The sequence below is a fragment of the Harpia harpyja genome, chromosome Z (assembly GCF_026419915.1).
Source record: "Harpia harpyja isolate bHarHar1 chromosome Z, bHarHar1 primary haplotype, whole genome shotgun sequence".
Classification (NCBI taxonomy): domain Eukaryota; kingdom Metazoa; phylum Chordata; class Aves; order Accipitriformes; family Accipitridae; genus Harpia; species Harpia harpyja.
Genome location: NC_068969.1, coordinates 83,637,409 through 83,658,927, shown reverse-complemented (window position 1 = coordinate 83,658,927; position 21,519 = coordinate 83,637,409). Strand labels below are relative to the sequence as shown.

The following is a 21,519-nucleotide window of genomic DNA, read 5'->3' as shown; positions in this document are numbered from 1 at the left end:
CACCTCTTTTGACCAGCTGGTTATACTGTGTTTGATGCACTCCAGGATGGGGTTTGCCCTCTTGGCTGCCAGGGCACACTGCTGACTCATGTTGAGCCTGTTGCCAACCAGCACCCCCAGATCCCTTTCTGCAGTGCTGCTGAATACATGTATATCTGCTTAGCCACTATGGAAATGTCTGTGTCTAATTGGAAACTGAAGAGAACTGTTATTTGCAGATCTAGAAAAAAATCTCATGGGCATAAAGACTGCATAGCCACATATAGCTGCAGTTGGATATTGGGGTATCCTCCATGCAGATAACAACTCTAAGAAGTTTTTACAGACAATGTGTACACAGAGATTTCCAGAGGCAAGCCACTTTGCATGATGTGGCAGCCTTTGCTAGGAATTGAAGCAACACCAAACCATGGCCTTGTCAAATATCACTCTGTTTTCCGGTGACAGAAGCAATAGCTTATCTCGAGGAAAAGCTGTACATTTTTAAAAAATCACTGACAAAACAATATATTTTGTGCAAGCTTCATCTAGGAAATGACTGAAACTTCAATAATTGATTCAAGGCAAATAACTTTGCATGAAAACTCTCAGCTTGAATGCTTAAATTTGGCAAGTGAAAAGTGGCTAAAATCAGGGGTTTATAAGATGAAAACTGGAGTAACCCTTATATAGGGAAATATATATTTATGTACATGTAGAAAATAAATTCTAGGCTGCAATCATAGAAACAAATATGCTTACTTTAATGTCAGTTTTAGCTGACATGCTGTGCATGTTCTATATCAGAGATTATCATACATATCCCTATACTTAAAAAACAAATTATATAGTTCTTGCCTATGTACTGCATATTATTTCAGATTAGGAGTGATGTTCATACATTAGGAGTGATGTTCATGTTTAATTTACCCTATTAAAATGAGTAAACAATTTCAAAATGGAGTGTTTCATTCTAGATGGGGGAGATTTTCATGCAAGGGGACTGACATGTCTGCATGAAGTTCTTCTGAGATCAACTTAGTGTGAACAGGTAGAGATCTGCCCAAATTCATTAAAAAAAAAATGCAAAACAAAACAGAAATCAGTCAGGGATATTACCTGACTTAAAATATATAGTTATAGTTTTAGTTTTATATATATATATATATAGTTATAATCCTCTTGTGATATGTATCATGTGAAATACAGACACATGTTAACCTTCTGATGATACCAGTCTGTACAATACAACAAAGAAACTATATTACAATTTCAATAAATTATTTCTAAAGGTTTTTTTTTTCCCTTTTACATATAAAAGTTTGTATGTGAAATTAAAAGTAATGATCTTGGACTACTTGTCTGGCTGTATTGCAGACAGACCTTCACAAAGGACAACTTAATTTTCAAGACCCTAACCTAGCATTTGGGAAAGCATCTCCCCAGCTTTCCATATATTCCCTATATAACATTGGGGAAATTATTGCTCTTTCTGCACCTCAATTTTGCATTTGCATAAAGAGGAGAGTAGTTCCACTCCACAGGACTTATGAAAATAGAAGTTGTCAGGGTCCTACATGTTTGGTAATGATACTGGTATGCTAGAAAAAAAAATTATATTCACATACCATTGCTGTTTGGTCTGCTTTTAGATTATGTCATTTATTTAGTAGTTTGTATGTCTGTCACACTTACAGTGTAGTTACTATTAACCATCAGCAAATTCTGCACTTATAAATATGCAAAAGTACTTAAAATTCTATCTCTGTAGATGTTCTGGTTTGAAACACTTTCAAGAATATATTATTTACATAAACACATTACTATTCAGAAGATTCTTTAGAAGTTATGTAAAATGCTATCAAGCCTCAATTTTAATACATTAACAGATCTTAGTTTAAGAGGTGCAGACAGGAATTTCATCATGCTTAATGGGAATCAGTTTGCTGTTTTGTCTATATATAAGTTTAAAACTTGTTATTGGTGACCAAACAGGAACTGGAACTTCTTACTCTGCAGAGAGTATCATGTAAATCACAGCTCCAAAACTGCCAATGGGGTTTATAGCCCATACTCACTACCTGCCTATTCAAAGGGTTAAAAAATAGGGAGACAGAAGGGTTAAGCTTCTTTTTTGCCCTTGTTTACAACCTTAGTCAATCCAGAGAGAAGTCATCAGTGCATACATGGTTTGTCTTTTCCTGCATCTAAGGGAACTGTCAGTTCAGTATGTCTCTGAAGTCTTCACATACATAAATGGAACAATTATAAGAGATTATAAGATTAAGAGACAAATCATAACCAATTCTACCTTGTCAAATTTTGCCATCACACAGGCCTTCAGGAAAGCTGCAAAAATATTAAACTTGACCTTCAGTATGTATTAAAATCAGGGATAATCAGTTGATAATCAGGTAAGTGCTCTCTGGGGAAAGAATAGGAGACCTTACCTAATGGGGTTACTAAAAGCTTCTGAAAATCTGATTCTGATGTTATCCAGATGCAAAGCTTTAACCTTTCTTAGAGATGAAAGCTGAAGCCCTAGCAAGGGTCAAGATACACAGGTTCCGTTTTTGGGTTATCACTAGACTCTTGGTGTCAAATGTTCACTTTGCTGTGGCTTGGTTCCCAAATGTAAAATGAATACTGTAGTGTTGCCTTTTATTTGCTAGCACTGGGACAAAGATGGTCTAGAAAGAGACCAGCACAAAAGCATTCTGGTGCCAGAATATTTTAAACTGCTGTAACATAAACAGTAATAGTTCTTGGTTATATCCTTCATTTTACTGGGATACATTTGTGGTCATTGAGATTGCAAGTGTTAAGCTAAATTTATTCATATACACAGATTTTATTTTTAATCTAAAATAATCTTTTGCTTTAACTCTTGCACTTTGCTCAGTGGAAATACTTGTGAAATATATAACTGAACATTCTCACTGTTCATCTAATCTTTTTTTATTGCAGAGGATATAAATGGTTTTCAAGTCTTAAACAATTTAGTCAACCCACTCTATTTGTTCTGTAAAGGTTTTTCACCACATGCCAGGAAAGTATTTGGGAACTATTTGAAAGGTATGTACTGAATATATCCCAATGTAAGGCTGAATCTGGGGTACACTTAGCTGCAGTCTGTAACAATATGTAGCGTGTCCACATTCTAGTCTAAATTTCTGATCATTTCACTTACTTTTCATACTTTTCCTCAAGAAGGTTATCCTGACATCCAGAATAAAAAGAGTTCTGTATGTTACAGTAAGGAGGTGTCTCTAAATAAATTAACTCTATTCCTCTTCCAACAGGTAAATTCCATAACTCTAATCTAGGCTGAATCTCTGAAAAGCACAGGAAACAGAGACTAGTTGACAGATTCTCATGGACATCCACTTTTTGAATAAAGGTCAAGTCTCTGAATATATTGTCTTTTAGTGTTTTATTTAGTGTTTGCAGTCACAAAACTAAAGAATAATTTAATCTATAGACGAGAACTCTGGATGTCACCTAGTCCAACCCCTCTGTACAAAGCACATCCAATTGAAATATATTGCTCTGGACAATGTCCAGTCAGGTTTGGGGTACTTTCAAGAATGGAGATTCCACAGTCTCTCTGGGCAACCTGCCTACCATCACAGCAATCTTTTTTTCATTATTTCTAGTAAAAATTTTCTGTGTTCCAGCTTGTGTTTGTTGCCTCTTTTCCTTCCTCTGTGCACCTCTGGGAAGAGTCTGGCTCTGCCTCCTCTACATCCTACTATCAAGTAACTGTACATACCAGTAAGTCTTCTACTCCCCCTCAAAACTGTCTCTTCCCCAGAATCAGAATTCCAGCCCCTACAGCCTATCCTTGGATGCCCTGTCCTTCATCTCCAGACCACATTGGTCAGGACTATTTCCATTACATTAATGTCTGTCTCATAACAGGGTGCCCAAAGCTGTGCAAAGCGTGCCAGATGCTCTCTCATAGGTACTGAATGGCAGTGCAGGATTGCTTCTCCAGACCTGCTGGCTAATGCAGCTTTGCTAATACAGTCTAGGATGTGGGAGTGCTATGCCTGGGTGTACTGCTGCCTTGGCGCCAGCCTAGTGCACCCCAGAGCTCCCAGGGCCTTTACTACAGAGCTGCTCCCCAGCTGGTCAGCCTCAGCCTCTATTGTTACCTCACAGATGCAGGACTTTGTGTTCACCTGCATGGGATTCCTGTCAGATAATTTCTCTGAGCAGCAACCCTGCCCTCTAGCAGATTGACTGCTCCATGAACATTGTGTGTCATCTGCAAGCATGATAAGACTGAAATCTGTACCATCATCCAGGCCATTAACGAAGAATGTTAAACAGTATTGATAGTGGTATTGCTCCCTGAGAGAAACTACAGCTTTCTGGTCACTAGCTGGGCTTTGTCTTATGGATGACAACACAGAGAGGTCAGCAGTCCAGGCCGTTTTCAACCCACATTGTTGACTGCTTATCTGGTTCATATATCACCAATCTAACAACAAAGGTATTATGAAAGCTGCGTCAAAGGACTTTCTGAAGTCAGGGTGATCAAGTATACACATCTTTGCCTGTCTACGGTCACTTCATCAAGGCTATCACTTTGGATAGGCATAATTTGCATGGACCTGGATTTTCCTGAACTTGTTAAATGTGTCTTTGATCTAGAGGAACCTCTGTGCTACAGTTTACATTGCAGCTGTTAAAAAGATAAGATGCTTCTTACCTGCCTTACATGATTCTTGTGATATTTCTAAATTTATAATTTCACTTTGAAATAAGACATAAGTAAAATAAAACTGCTATAAGTGACTGTGACCTCAAAGGGATGTGCACACCATTCACATTCCACATCACAATGTTGAGGTCTGTTTTTTTCCATCACTATGCTTATTAACTCTGATAATTTCATACCATCTTTTCCCACTTCAGAAATATTGGTCATCTGATATGCCACATAAATACACCTCTCGGATGAAAAGCCATTCCTCAATTTGTAAAGTGCCAAACAAATGTCAATCAACTAAACATTTTGAACATGTCCACTGTCTATGACTCTCTCCTTTTAATGTGAAATTTGTTGACAAAAGATTCTTCCTTCTTCAAACATTACTGGGACATTTCTTTAGCTTAGCATGTTGCATAAAACACAGCAGAGTGCTCAGCACTGTTCAGCAGAAGCTTGAAGTTGCTTGTATGCCACTAGCTTAGATAGCTTCTTTGATCTTGAGATGAGTTTGTGAGACACAGAATTTTAACAAGATGTTGTAAATAAAATGGATGAAACATCCAGTAAAATTTAGTGTGTCGGTACAAAAGTACTGGTGCTAATTTCACCTTGCATGTAATTGAAGAAATAGGCAACCTTCAATATATCCTAACATTGCTTTTGCTTAATATTGAAGTATCTATGAAGTAGAGGTTTTTTTCTTCTTGAGAATTGGAATGACTCTTGATTTCTTTGTCCAACCTCATAATATTGAAATATTGAGTAAGCAACTATAAAAAGTATTCTGCTTTAAATAGACAGTAAGACCATGAATTTTAAAAAAATATTCTTCCACAAACTGCTGTCAGTAGCAAACTTTTACAGGTTTAGTGATTTAGGGTTGCCTTCTAAAAATCTAAAGATTGCTGATTTGTGCCAGAAAACAGAAGAAAATTGCTTGTCTCTAATAGTTCACTTGTAATATAAACCCCCCCCTTTATTCCCAAGCAACCATAAAAGGTTAACAAAACACAATAAGTTGGCAACTGGAAAATCTGTGTATATTAAGCAAGCCTACCAGTCTCCAGAGTACCTAGGCAATAGTCACAGCCATCCTCTTTAGACTCAGTAAGGTTAACAAGGCAATTATTTTCTAGCCTGAGATCTTCCGCCTGAGATTTCCCCTCTCTAGGTATGTATCCCATTCATGATTGGCTGTTGGCAAAGATATTTAAAAAAATAATTGGTGGAATTGTTGTTAACACTTAGGAGCTCTACCAGACTTCATGCAGAAATCAAGGCAGCTCTACTGCATACTGTGTATAAATAACGATCTTTTGGTATAGGATAGTTCTCAGTGTCATGTGTGTATTAGGATGCTACTTCCTGTCAGTTCATCCCAAGAAACCTCATGACTTTTATCCATTTTTCAGCTGTTTCTGTCTGCTACAGGTTGCTTATGTCAAAATGCCTGCATTAAACATAAGGAATGGTGGCAAACATAGCTTTTAACAGGGGCCTTGCCACAAAAGGAGCACTACTGTTAGAAGACAACTCAAAGACCTTTCCCCTTTCTAGTTTCTCCTAGGACGCCATAGAAAGTCACACCTGAATTAAGATTTGGTGAGGCTCAAGGTATGTTCTCTTCATTGCACCCAAACTTTACAGTTCCTCATGTTTTATCTAAAATGCCACAGTCTGTCTAAAGCAGATGGGATCTTGCTTATTAGTTGCATCCTCTCACCAGCAATTGGATAATAACAAAGAACTCCTCTTCTCAAAGTCTCAGGGCCTTTTCAGTTTAAAGTATCACTGGGCTTCATTTTCATCACAAACCACTAATAAACTCCCTTTAGGCTTCAGGCTTTTTTGCTTTCAAAGAGTAATAGAGATTTGGAGAAAATAAGCTTCCCATAATTAATAGAGGTGTTTCCTAAATGCAGCTATCAATCACCAAATTGCTGAAGGAATGCTCTCAGTTTTCCAGAAAATTTTGAGTTACACATCAAACACCCATAGAGAGTAAAATTCATAGCAGAAAGTTCTAAAATGAAAATAACTGCTCACATAAACATTATTATAAGTTTGAATCAAGAATGTTACATTATGTTTGTTTCCCTTTTATGCCTGATCTAAAAAGAACTCTTCAAGGAGATTAACACATTTTATTTGATACATTTGAGAACCTGTGAAGAGACCTAGTTCCTTTATTTTATGTAGCAAATACTGTATATGAGTCATAGCCTAGCTTGGTTTAGCTAGCAGTGGACAAAGAAGACAAAGCATCCATTCAACTTTACCGGTATTTCTAATAATCAGTAAAGCAATTGGTGATCCCAGGTTAACATAGCCACTGAGAGGAATTTGGCTCCTCTATTAGACTGTCTCTATGCAAATCTGTCTAAAAATAAACATTTTGAGCAATTTCCAAACTGTTAAGTATTATAATATATGAGCTAACAGTTTATTTCACGGTGACACTAGCATGTTTTCAGAGATTCAATTTTTTTTTTACAATATCATATCTTGCCTATCTCTCTGATACATAAGCATCTTTTATTGATACTCCACCCTCACCATATCTCTTTCCTTCTTCTTGTCTTTCTCCCTCTCTCCCTTTTCTCCTTTTCCCCAGCTAGTATCCTCCATGTTTCTTAGCAGTTGTTCAAAGAGGAAAATAGACACTCAGTGAGAAGTTATACTGTGAGTAAAAAACAGATCTGACAAACTGAAAACCATTCTGTCTTTATCTTCTCCATGAGCTCCTACTAGCTTTGGAAAAGTAGAGGTTTTTTACATTTACCAGGAAAGCATACCAGGGAAAATAAAATATTCTAAGTTCTAATGAGCTCTGGTATCTCATTAATAATAAAAAACTAAGACTACAAGGATGAGAGGTGTGCTTTAATACAGCTGGTGCCTTCCACATATTTCCATTAAGAAGTTCTCCGCGGATTTTTTTTTTTTATGTCTGTGTATAATTCCTATACTGTGTGGCTTCAGCACTACTGTCACCTTAGCACAAGAAGGATAACTTGTGGGACTCCCTCAGAGACCATCTTTGGACAATCAAGGCTTCTGACTCTGTCCCTCATCCATGCTTATCTCCCATGTTTTCTTCCATGAGAAAAGCAATAAGAAGAAAGGTTTATTTAATTAGCACCCAAATATTGTTTCTTACATTTTTTTCACCATTGTCTTCTACATCAGACAGATTACTATTTATCTATATTTTCTTGATCATTGAATATATGAATATATGTTCATGTTTTATATTTATGTTTTATAATACTTTGTCATTACTTTAAGTGAGTGCTTTCAATTGTCTAGAAAGGAAGAGGAATCAGAACGTGATGTCATTTGCAAAATAACATTATAAAGATATGAAGTAACATACTGATTTAAGAATGTGTTTAAATGAGAAATTGAATTCCATAACATGGGAAACCACAGTGCTCTAAAGCATCTTAGAAACTGCATTTTTAATTTATGTTTGCTGTTAGAAATCAGCAGGCTTTGTAAATTTAGTCTGAAATGAACCTCTGAATGTGTAAGACTTTGCTTACTTGAAGTTGAGGATGATCAGCTCTTCTATGGCTGGTGCCAACATTCTGTCAGTCAAATTCTTAACTAGGTTGTAAAGGGCCAGGAAAGCAGTTGCTTTTTACTCCCACCTGGAACAAAATATTGTGTCAGTAACTTTTTTTCATGGTCTTCCAAGTGCAATAAAACATTCATTACATTATCTTTGCCTGTCACATTAAGGGTTCATCAGAACACTTACACAAGGGATGGAAGCATAAACTATTACACTCTCTGAATTTCTCCTTGAATGTTTGATACAACATGTGTATAAATAAATACTCTAAATAATACTTTATTTTGCTATAAAAATTTCTTATAAGATTTACTGTTATAATAATTCATAACTTAATTTTAAATAAAATATTATTCATGCAAGGTATGCATTTCTAAATGCTGGTGCTGAAGAAAGTAAAATCAGAACATCTAGCAGTAGAAAATAGAAGTGTTTCAAAGCAAAGTAATTTAATGTACGTATCCAAATAACGAAGATTCACATTTATTTTGATCTTAGAGTACTATTTATTTTTTACAGACTTCTTCACCTTGTCATGGACTATAGTCTTCAATTGTAACAAACTATTTTTAAAGCAGAAGGTTAATGAAAAAGTATCTCAATTCTAAATTGCTCTTTATCACCTTTGAAAGGACATGAAGATAAAAAGAAGTCCCAACTGATTAAAAAAGTGACAAATATTATATCTATCTACAAAAAGAGGTGAAAAGTAAGATTCAAAAAACCATAGTCCAATCAGTTTCACTTTAGTTCCTGGGAAAATTACAGAACAGCTCTTCACAAAAGCTATTTGCAGGCATAAGAAGGGCAAGCAGGGGCAGCGTGGCAGCATGCAGGTGCAGTGCAGCATGGTGACCATGCGGCAAAAAGCAGTGTCCTCTATTTCTCCTGAGCTTCAAGCACCTAACAGGACCAATGCAGCCACACAGACAGAGCGCCTGTCCAAGTATACAACCACCCAGATTTGTGGCTGTGGGATTTGCAAAGGGATATTCCTGGAGGTGGAGGGTGATTGCAGGCAAGCCTGTGAGATGTGTGATCAGATAGAAGAACTGCTCTGCTAGGTGGCAGAGCTGCAGGAGGAGGTGGGCAGACTGAGCAGTATTTGAGAGTCTGAGAAGGAGATTGATCAATGGAGCTACACTCTGCCATCTCTGATGCATGCAACCAACTCAGCGTGGCCACTATGGAGACAGGTCCAGGATCTGTTTTGTGCCAGGAAGAAAGCAGTGTTAAAAGGGATAAGGAGGGGTGGAAGAAGGTTGCAGCATGGAGCCATAACAAAAACCCCTCTTTATCCTCTAAGATACCTTTACAGAATAGGTACAAGGCCCTGGGTGCAGTGGACGAAGCGCATAATGCAATAGAGGAGGAACCTATGCAAGCAGTCTTGCCACAGTCAGAGAGACCAACCCCTGACAACAAAACCTGCATTAAGACCAGTGCCAAAAAGAAACAATGACAAGGTATGGTCATTGGTGATTCCCTCCTGTGAGGAATGGAAGCACCTGTCTGCAGACCAGACCCTCTTTTCAGGGAAGTTTACTGCCTCCCTGAGGCCTGAATTAGGGACGTCGCCACAAGACTGAAAAGCTTAGTACAACCTTCAGACTACTATTGATTCCTGCTCTTTCACATGGGTACTAATGATGTCACCACAAAAATTTTGAGGTCAGTCAAGAGATTTCAGAGCCTTGGTGAGAATGCTAAAAAATTCAGGAACACAGGTAGTGTTTTCCTTGATACTCCCAGTAATGGGGGGAGACTTTGGAAGAAATAGGTGAGCTCAGGATTCCATTACCTGGCTCCAGGACTGGTGCCTCTGCCAAAACCTTGGGTTTTTAAACCACAGAAGAGCCTTTGAGACACAAGCTATGATGGGGCCTGACAGGATCTACCTGTCCTGATGGGGAAAATGCATCTTTGGGTGTAAGCTGGTGGGACTGATGGAGAGAGCTTTAAACTAGAATCGATGAGGGAAAGGGATACCAACTGGATTGCACTAGGTAAGCCAAGGCTTGGCATGGCATTGCCTGAGGGTGGTAATGCTAATGGAAACATTTACACTGGTCCTGGGAGCATGGAGGGCTCAGGAGCATATCTGAAATGCTTGTATACCAACACAAGCAGTATGAGAAAAAAACAGGATGAACTGGAAGCATTGGTTAGTACCCAGAACTACGATATCATTGGTATTAGCAGGATTTGGTGGAATGAGTCCCACAGTTGGAACGCTGGGATGGAGGGCTACAGGCTGTTCAGGAGGGACAGGCAGGGCAGGCAAGGTGGAGTTGTTGCACTATATATAAAGGAGAGGTTTGATTGTACAGCTCTTTCAGTTAGTGACGTTGTGGTTCAGAGCATCTTGGTGAGGATTAGCAGGATGGAAAACAAAGGAGATGTTGTGGTGGGTGTCTACTACCCATTGCGCAGTCAGGATGTAAGCACTGATTAATTATTTTATAGGCAATTAGGAAAAATTTCTGTATCAGTAGCCTTTGTCTTTACAGGAGATTTCAACTTCCCAGACATCAGCTGGGAATATCATACTGCTGTGATGAGCAGGTCTTGGAAATTCTTGAAGCTTGTAGGAGATAACTTCTTGTCGCAAGTACTCAGTGACCCAACTAGGAAAGGTGCCCTCCTAGACTTGCTGTTCGTAAATAGAGAAGGACTCATGGGAGATGTGATGGTAGGTGGCTGTCTTGGCCACACTGATCATGGAATGGTTGAGATTAAAACGTTTGGTATAATGAAATAAAGGATAACAGAGTTGCTCCCCTGGACTTCAGGAGAGCAAACTTTAAGCTATTCAGGTACCTATTTATCAGAGCACCTTGGGAATCTACTTTTGAGGGCTTAGGAGTCCACAAGTGCTGGTCAGTCTTTAAGAACCACCTTTTAGAAGCACAGGAGCAGGCAATTCCACTGTGTCGTAAGTCAAGCAAGCAGGGCATAAGACCCCCTTGGCTGAACAGGGAACTCCTCATGGAGCTCAAGAGGAAAAATAAATTTTATGATTTCTGGAAGTGAGGTCAGGCTTCACAGGAAGATTACAGAGCTGTGGATCATATATGCAGGGAGAAGACACAAAAGGCCAAAGAGCAATTAGAGCTGAAACTGGCCAGTGTCAGATAACAAGAAGGGCTTTTTTAAGTACATTAATAGCAAAAGGAGATATGAAGAAAACATTGGACCAATACTTGTTGAAGATGGTCATCTGATTAATAGGGATGAAGAAAAAGCAGAGGTATTCAATGTAGTTTTGGCCTCAGTCTTTAATAATAGTGACAGACGTTGGGCTGCTCAGTCCCCCGAGTCTTAGGACCACAAGTGTGGGAACAATGACTTTCCATTTGTGGACACTAAACTTGTAAGGGACCAGCTCTATCAGCTGAATGTTCACAAGTCCATGGGGCCTGATGGGATTCATCCCAGAGTACTGAAGGAGCAAGCAGATGTTATGGCCAGACCCCTCTCAATCATCTACCAAAGGTCTTGGGAGTCTGGGGAGGCCCCTGCTGACTGGAAGCTAGCCAATGTTATTCCAATTTACAAGAAGAGTGTGAGGGAAGACCCAGGAAACTACAGACCTGTTACTCTAACCTCAGTTCCTGGAAAAATTATGGAGAAGAACATACTGGGTACTCTTCAAAGGCATTTAAAGAACAATGCAGTCATCAGGTCCAGTAGACATGGGTTCATGAAGGGAAAGTCCTGTTTAACTAGTTTGATATCCTTCTACAATAAGGTCATCCACCTAGTGGATGAAGGGAAGGCAGTGGATGTAGTTTTTATGGATTTTAGTAAGGCTTTTGATAGTGTCCCTCACACCATCCTTCTGGACAAGTTGTCCAACTGTGAGATGAGTGGGTACATGGTGCGCTGGGTGAAGAACTGGTTGAAGGGCAGGGCTCAAAGTGTTGTAGTGAATGGGGCTATCTCTGGCTGGCGACCGGTCACCAGAGGTGTTCCTCAGGGTTCAATTCTAGGGCCAGTTCCAATCAGTATTTTTATCAATGATCTGGATGCAGGAGTTGAATGCACCATTAGCAAGTTTCCTGATGATACCAAACTGGGAGGTGATGTTGAATCTCTTGAGGGACAAGAGGCCTTGCAGAGGGATCTCGATATAATGGAGCATTAGACTATGATTAATGGGATGAAATTTAACATGTTGAAATGTTGGACTCTGCACCTAGGATGAAGTAACGCCAGGCACAAGTATAAATTGGGAGAGGAGTGGCTGGAAAGCAGTGCTTCAGGAAGGGATCTGGGGGTGCTGGTTGACAGCAGGCTCAACATGAGTCAGCGGTGTGCCCTGGCAGCCAAGAGGGCAAACCCCATCCTGGAGTGCATCAAACACAGTATAACCAGCTGGTCAAAAGAGGTGATTAGCCCGCTCTCTGCAGCGTTGGTATGGCCTCACCTTGAGTATTGTCTGCAGTTCTGGGCCGCACAATTTAAGAAGGAAGTGAAGGTCCTTGAATGCATACAGAGGAGGGCAACAAAGCTGGTGAAAGGGCTGGAAGGCATGTCCTGTGAGGAGCGGCTAAGGACTTTGGGCTTGCCTCGTTTGGAGAAAAGGAGGCTGAGGGGTGACCTCATTGCTCTCTGCAGCTTCCTGAGGAGGGGAAGTGGAGAGGGAGCTGCTGATCTCTTCTCCCTGGGATCCAGTGATAGGACACGTGGGAATGGTTCAAAGCTGCACCAGGGGAGGTTTAGACTGGACATTAAGAAGCATTTCTTTACTGAGAGGTTGGTCAAACACTGGAGCAGGCTTTCTGGAGAGGTGGTCAATGTTCTAAGCCTGTCAGTGTTTAAGTGGCATTTGGACAAGGCCCTTAATAATATGCTTTAGCTTTTGGTCAGCCCTGAAGTGGTCAGGCACTTGGACTAGATGGTGATTGTAGGTCCTTTCCAACTGAAATGTTCTGTTCTGTTCTGTTCTATTCTATGAAAAGCCAACACAGATTTACTAAGTGTAAACTGTGCTTGGCCAAACTGATTTCTTCCCGATATAACAATGTTTCTTGGATGAAGTGAGAGCTGTGAAATCCACATATTTTCTCAAGCATCACAATAAGATTTAATAACTTTAACAATTACATACAAAACTGTGCATTTCTTAAATATCTGTTCCAATTATATATACTGAGATTCACAGCTTCCATGCCACTGAATATCAGAAAAGACAGAGACATGTATGAAGATATTCATATGTGGAAAAACACAGTGGGAAAAAATTGTCATTCATTATATCTGTAAGATCAAAATACTCCATGATTTTATTATGTCTTCTTGACTACATGATACTTCTGTTGTTTAAACTAAAATAACACCAAACAAATATGAAGAGAAATCATCATCATATTACAGCTCTCAACTGTATTACAGCACAATGAATGAATTTCTACAGAGGACATAATTTTTCACGAACTGATTGCTTTAAAATGACTTTATAGTGAGCTTGTATGCTATGCTAGCACTGTGGACAGGACAGCAGTGTTCAGAAATCACAGCTGGCTTATAAAAGTTTCAGATCTTTATTCATCCACATTGCTTGCTGTACAGGGTATACAACTTAGGAATCAATGATTGATTATAATAAGGTTAAACAAGAAGAATGATTAATAGTATATAGTTAGTTCCTTAATGCTGTATACAAACATTGGTTGGAGAAGCACTGCCCTTCTGACAAATTTGTGACTTTTCATTTACAGTGTAACTGTCTAGGAGAACTAAATTGTGTTGTGTACTAATGTTATTTTATGTATTGATGCTATTTTCTGTCAGGTAAATTTCTGTTTAGCTGAAAGCTCCTTCTACTGTGCTCCAGTTCGAACATAAAGAACAAAATTCCTCATCTTAGACACAGGAAATTAATATAATTCCATGGAATGCAAAGCCTACATTATTCCATGAACTCTCTGCAGTTGCAGACTGACAGAATTAGTAAATTCACTCTCTCAGAAGCCTTTTTCTAGTCTGTCCTTCAGTACAAGCTTTAGTGGAAGTTATTCATACACATAAATCCCCTTAAGGAGAGACATATTTAATTCAATAGGCCTACAGATTTGACTATGAATAGCTATCTAGAACAGAACTGAACTAGAATTTTTTTCAAACTGTTGCAATGTTTTTGAGTTTCAAAACTTTTTTTCCACAAGGAGTGTTTGAAAAGTGTCTGAAGACTTTGTCAGAAACCCAAAAATCTTTCCAAAAGAAGAGAACAGGCAAATCTACGTGTGTCTTCCTGATATGTTTAGACTAGAAAGACAAATAGCTGGAATGTGGAAGAGAGAATTAAATCTCTCTGAAGTGCTTTAACCATAAACTGTCTTTGTTGTATATGCCCTCACAAGTTGCATTTTGCAACTAATTAATGTTTTCTTATGAGAAATTATTCTAATGGTAAATTTCCAAACAGCTCTAACCTGGAAATCCCCAAGGCAGAGGAGCACTGGAGACATATGACAATTAACTAAATACTGAATCATCAGCAGAAGCTAATGGGTAGAAATGTCTTCTCTTCTATTACTCCTAACTTAAAATTGGAAAACAAACTTGTGCAGCAGCAACACCATGAGATTTTTTTCCCACACTTAGATTGCTGTAGGGAAACAAACTGGGTGCACATTTTCCATTCCAGTGAAGCAAGTAACCTCTTTCTCTCAGAATCACGTTTTCTTCTTAAATTCTTATGTTTTCTTTCAAGGTACTTCATCTTTTCCTATGCCCTTTCTTGGCTTCCCTTCTCCTTTTGTTTCCTAGAACTCAGTTTCTGTTTCCCTTGGCCTCCAACTCTACACATTTCAGTCTCAGCAAACCTATGAACACTTTTACCACCTTCTTGCCAATCAGCCCAGCAATTTGTTTTTCTCTTTTTGATAGGGATGCAGTTGGCCCAAAGTTATTTTTGCCTATATTTTGAACTTGTTATCAGGTGGGAACAGAAGGAAACATCACTTTGGCTCCTGAATGAAAGCAGCAGATAAGCATGAAGCTTTGGGCTGTCTGTTACTTCTGTTAGCCACTACAGGAGCACTGTGCATTATTGTCAGCCTCTTCTATTATGTATGCTGAAATTCCCTGCCAGGAGGGCTAAAACATTTACATTTTCTCAGGAAAAGGGCCGAGAAAACCAGATGCCAATATACAGTTGAGAATATTAGAAAAAGGTTAAGCTTCAGCATTGACATTTACATATATGCTTCTGGCCACAATGAATTCCAATGTATTAAATTCAGACTTATGATGCTGCTGCACAAAGGCACAAGCTAGACACTAAAGGAAGGCTTGTGAGAAGCACTGTCTCTTATTAGATCGTTTGATAGAACTGGAAAAAAAAATGACAAGATGCTGGCACAAAAGTCCTTGTTCAGGTTAAAAGAATATAGGGAAGAAGAATTCCGGTATGCTAGATGTCACATGGGACACCGATATTATAGCTTGTTTGAAAATTACTTATTAAAATCACAACAGAAAATCTGAAATCCTGCCTCAGCCATCACAGAAACAATACACCTGTGATCATTCCCAGCTAAGGAATGTTTACATGATACTCATGATTTCTGAAGATGGGAAGATACTACCCAATTTCTTCTTAGTAGCAGAAATTAAATTAAAAGGAAAATGATTTGTAAAAATGACATGATAGTCTTTCAGCTTCTATAAATAGTGACAGCAACACAGAGTTCAGCAAGCCTCTGCTGATTTCTTTGGGCAGAAGGGGTAGCTATATGTGATGTTGATGACTTCCCTTTAAAAAAATGAAATCATTTTTCTGTTTCCCTTCATTCACACATGTGGGGTATGACCCCAGTTTGTCCGTTTTAACAACTCATCTTACAGTTACATAAGCCTTTCTAAGAAGTCTTTAAGACTTCATTTACTCTGCATGTTTTACCTGTGTTTGTGATCTCCAGATATGTTTATGTGGAGACAGTTCATGTTTCTATTTCCTTTTATTATGCATAGTCAAACAATATCAAATTAATAGAACAAATAATATCAAATTAATAAAACAAATAATATAAACACACATCTTATCTTTAGTTACTATCCCTGAAAGTGACACCCTTTAAGAACAATTTTTTCTTTCCCAGTGATGGAGTATTTATTACTTTTTATGTATTTGAGAGCTTCATTTCTCTCTTTAGTTAAAAGTAGCAAAACATTTGCCATTGGGTCATTTCCTACAGACATAGTAATACAATTTAAAAATGAAACAAAACCAAAAACGAAGAGAGAAGAAAAGCATGCTCTCAAATGAAGCCTTTTTAATTTTTAAAGATTTTTGTAGATTAAGTTTATGAGATTTTATCAATAATGTTGTAATTACTCCACAAGCACGGCACTGAACAATTACAGAAGTAAGAAAAATACTAAAATACACTTAATTTCTGTCAGGACTTGAGCACCATGGTCCTGTTTCCAAGTGTACAACATATCTTTTTAGCTGACAATACTAAAAGGAAAAAAAAGAGAACTTCACAGACATAAAATTCACCTACCTTATTATCTTTACATGTAACATGAATTTCAGAATTTTTATTGATAACATCAGCATAAGATATATACATTAGAGAACGTAGTATTCCATGACAGGCTTTTCTATTACCTCACTATATTATCAGCCACTGTCCCTTTACAAAAATTTATATTTATCAGCAGAAATTTTTTCTATTCTCTTTGTGGAAAGAATCATAAAGAATCTCTTTTACACTAGTATGTCTTCAAGAGAGCATGAGATTATTAGTCTCCTGCTGCCCCCAAAGATGCAAGCTCCGTATCCTACTCTTTATTTTACTGACTTCTCAGAATAAAATTTCCAAGTTTTCTTGATCTAACAAGAAGGTTCTCATCAACTGCAATAGCTTTTAGATAAGATCACAATTCCTGAACACAGAAGAGAGGCCATGCTTCAGTTTGGAAGAAACTTGACAAAAAGATGAGATTTCAGCCAGGGCAATGCAGAGATAGCAAATTTCTCCCACATCCTTACAGACTGCAAGATATTAATAAATATATTGATCCTGTCTTCAGAACTTAAAGTGATTGAGATTCCCACTTTCTGCTTTATGCCAGAAAAAGTGGCTTTCTTATGTCAAAATAAAAGCAAAGGCATCTTCTAAAGCACTTTGTGGAATTGTAAGAGTAAATTTCTGAGCACAGTTTGTTACTTCTCTGCTCATTCCTGAATTTTAATAGTTTATTTACTGCTTGAAATCATAATTAACTAGGATTTTATATAGAAAGATGTTGATCATGTTTTTCAACAGTTTTGTCATAATATTGCAAAAATAGTCATAAACATTTCTCCGCCTGCTTTGTTTTATAAGGTCCTGTTTGTATAATCCATTTAATTTCTTTCAAAGTTTATAGAGTACCTTTAGTTTGGATATAATCCATCTAATTCAAATTTGGTCTTAGTGGCATTGTTGTTTTACTTTGTTTTGGGTTTTTGAACAGAAGAAAGATGAATTAAAGTTTATAATGGGAATCTGGTAAATACTTTACAACCAAAAAACCTCTTAATTCCCTAAACTAGTAATTTTTTTTCGGTGTGGGTAATTATATTGCGTTTATGTGGTGAGACTGGGCAGAGGAAGGGAGCTGCAGGGGTTGTTTCTGTGAGAACAGGGGCTTCCACCATATGAGACAGAGCCAGTTCTAGTCAGCTGCAAAACAGACCCACTGCAGGACACAGCTGAGCCCATCAGCCAAGATGGTGATGCTTCTGTGATAATGTACTGCATTGGCATGGCAAAGTTTTGGTAACAGGGGGGCTACAGGGGACACTTCTGTGAAAAGCTGCTAGAAGCTTCTCACAGGTCAGACAGAGCCAATGCCAGCTGGCTCCAAGATGGACCTGCCTCTGGCCAAGGCCAAGCCCATCAGTGACAGTGGTAGCACCTCTGGGATAACGTATTTGAGAAGGTGAAAATGTTGCTGCGCAACAGCAATGGCAGCCGGAGGGAGAAGTGAGAATATGTGAGAGAAACAACTCTGCAGACACCATGGTCAGAGAAGAAGGAGAGAGAGGAAGTGTTCCAGGCGCCAGAGCAGAGATTCCCCTGCAGCCCATGGTGAAGACCATGATGAGGCAGCCTGTCCCCCTGCAGCCCATGGAGGTCCACGGTGGAGCAGATATCCACCTGCAGCCCGTGGAGGACCCCACGCCGGAGCAGGTGGATGCCCAAAGGCGGCTGTGACCCCGTGGGAAGCCCGTGCTGGAGCAGGCTCTTGGCAGGACCCATGACCCCATCGAGAGAGGAGCCCACGCTGGAGCAGGTTTTCTGGTAGGACTTGTGACCCTGTGGGGGACCCACGCTGGAGTAGCCTGTGCCTGAAGGACTGCACCCCGTGGAAGGGATCCACACTGGAGCAGTTTGTGAAGAACTGTACCCTGTGGGAAGGACTTATATTGGAGAAGTTCATGGAGGACTGTCTCTGATGGGAGGAACCCCATGCTGGAGCAGGGGAAGAGTGTGAGGAGTCCTGCCCCTGAGGAAGAAGGAGTGACAGAGACAACATGTGATGAACTGACCCCAACCCCCATTCCCCATCCCCCTGTGCTGCTGGTGGGGAGGAAGTAGAGAATTCGGAAGTGAAGTTCTGCCCAGGAAGAAGGGAGGGGTGGGGGCAAGGTGTTTTTAAGATTTGGGTTTATTTCTCATTACCCTACTCTGATTTGACTGGTAATAAATTAAATTAATTTTCCCCAAGTCAAGTCTGTTTTGCCCATGATGGTAATTGGCAAGTGACCTCTCCCTGTCCTTGTCTCAACCTATAAGCCTTTCGTTATATTTTTTCTCCCCTGTCCAGTTGAAGAAGAGGATTGATAGGGCAGCTTTGGCGGGCACCTGTCATCCAGGCAAGGTCAACCCACCAGAGATAACATATTTGAGAATGAGCAAAATATGCTGTGTAGGAGCTGTGAGAGAGAGGAGTGAGAAAAATGTGAGAGAAAACCCCACAGACACCAATGTCAGTGGAGAAGGAAGAGGAGGATGTGCTCCAGGTGCTGAGCAGAGGTTCCTCTGCATCCCATGGAGAAGACTGTGGTGAAGCAGGTTGTACCCCTGCAGCTCAGGGAGGACCACACTGGAGCAGATATCCATACTGTAGGCCATAGAAGTCCCCACACCACAGCAGAAAAACATGCCTTAAAGGAAGCTGCAGACTGTGGAAAGCCCACACAGAAGCCTGTGGAGAGATGTTGACGTGGGAGCAGGTTTTCTGGCAGGACCTCCAGGCCTTAGGGGATTCATGCTGTAGCAGTCAGGTCCTGAAGGGCTGTACCTTGTGGAAAGGACCCATGCTGGAGCAGTCTTGGAAGGACTGCAGCCATGGAAAGGACTCACACTGGAGCAGTTCATGAAGGACTGTATACCATTGGAAGCACCCCATGCTAAAGAATGGGAAAAGTGTGAGAGGGAAGGAGAGGCAGAGATTAAGTATTATGGACTGACAATAACCCCCATTTCCCATCCCCTTGCACCACTTGGGGTGGAAAGTGGTAGAAGAGTCAAGAGTGAAGTTAAGCCTGGGAAGAAAGTGGGGGTGGGAGGAAAGTGGTTTTAGTTTTGTCTTTGTTTCTCACTATCCTACTCTATTTTTATTTGGCAATAAATTAATTTTCTCCAAGTCGAGTCTGGTTTGCCTGTTGATGGTAATTGGTGAGTGATGATCTCTCTGTCTTTATATCAACCCAGGAGGTTTTCCATCTTATTTTTTCCCCTGTGGTGTTCAGGAGGGGGAGTGAGAGAGTAGCTTGGTGGGCGTCTGGAAGTCAGCCAAGGTTAACTCACCACAGACACATCTAATTTTTAGGAAAAAAAAAAATGACAGTTACCTTGCTCCTTAAGAAAAAGATGTAAATGGAGGATGTTAGGAAAAGTGAAGCACTTAGATTTCCTTGAGGTTCATCTTGTTTTTATTTCACTAGAGCTGTAATTTAATTAATTAATTCAACCTCACATTTACAGTGTTCTTTAAGAAGGTACAGATTTCCCACATTGTTTCTTTTTATCCTAAATGGATAATCAATAGTCAGGACTTTGCTGGGTAATTTCTTTTACCTAATTTTAACCAGGTGCTTTTCCAATGTGGTATAGTTCTATCCCCACAAACAGTATAGAGACATTAACAGATGACAATCTTTACCATCTTACTTTCTCCCCTTTTCCTCTTAAAGAGGGGGGATAAGAGTGGGGCTGGGTGGGGATCTGGCAGCTCTCCAAGGTTAAACACCACAGCTGCCAGCCTTTTGACCTGAGTGCTGCAAGGGTTTGTAACTTCCCTTTCTCACAGTCCATAGGTGTACAATCATTATATTGCATCTCTCCCTGAGTAGGTCATGGTATCAAGGGAAGACTGCATGTGCTCTACTCCAGGTTTTTTAACAGTGGTAGGATTTTATTATCCAGACAATCTGAACAAAACTGAGCTTAGTTTTGACACTTCTTGTGAAAAAGTGATTTATTCTGACCATGAAATTTAGAAGCCAAAAAATAATTTTCACAATATGACACTTCAGAAACTCCATCTACTCATTTTGCTGTAGAGAAAATTAAGAAGTTGGCAAAAATCTTCTAAACTCCACATCAGACTGACCAGGGAAAATTTCCTACTTCAGTAAAAATCTGGTGATCAGCATGACCTTGAACATGTCAGCAGATGCACTGAAGAAATATTTTGTAAGTCTTTGTATCTATCTTTTCTTCCAGTCTATAGTTGCAGCTAGCCTCCAATTCTTTAGAAGAGGAGAAAAAAATATATCTAACCAATTGCTCATCAAGACAATGTACTCCTTCACTTTGCTGATGACTAGCTAAAGCTCTGAAGCATGAAATTTGATTTTGTTACTAGTTTAATGTATAGATGCAAGTATGAAGAACATTAAAGTGTCAATGCATTAAATTTTGTTTTCCCTGGTAATCTTGAAAGATGATGATGAAAATGGGGAATCAGAGATTAAAAAATTTCAAGGTCCAAATGAGCCAAAGCAGTCCTATATCCATTAAAACCATACACAGAGGTCATAAAATTTTCTGGAGTGAAATATACCTTTGAAATAGTTGTGTTATCAAATGATTGCAAGTTGCACTATTCTGACAATATTTAAATATCTCTGAACCAGAACATTTATTTCTAATTCTAATACTGTACTTGTCTAAAAGTTGGCTCTCAATAACTGGATTTATGTCGCCATTTTGTCTTCAAAGTTAAACAGCTG

At 39.2% G+C, this 21,519-nt stretch overlaps 1 protein-coding gene across 3 annotated transcripts in view; it reads right to left on the bottom strand.

The window, feature by feature from the left end:
• The window catches only part of PTPRD (protein tyrosine phosphatase receptor type D), a 1,297,083-nt gene that overhangs the window by 934,934 nt on the left and 340,630 nt on the right, over positions 1–21,519 (bottom strand). For all 3 annotated transcript variants that reach the window (XM_052775887.1, XM_052775885.1, XM_052775888.1), the window contains one exon: positions 8,245–8,352. The gene's annotated coding sequence lies outside the window, so the exon portion shown is untranslated. The remainder of the gene's footprint in view (positions 1–8,244; positions 8,353–21,519) is intronic.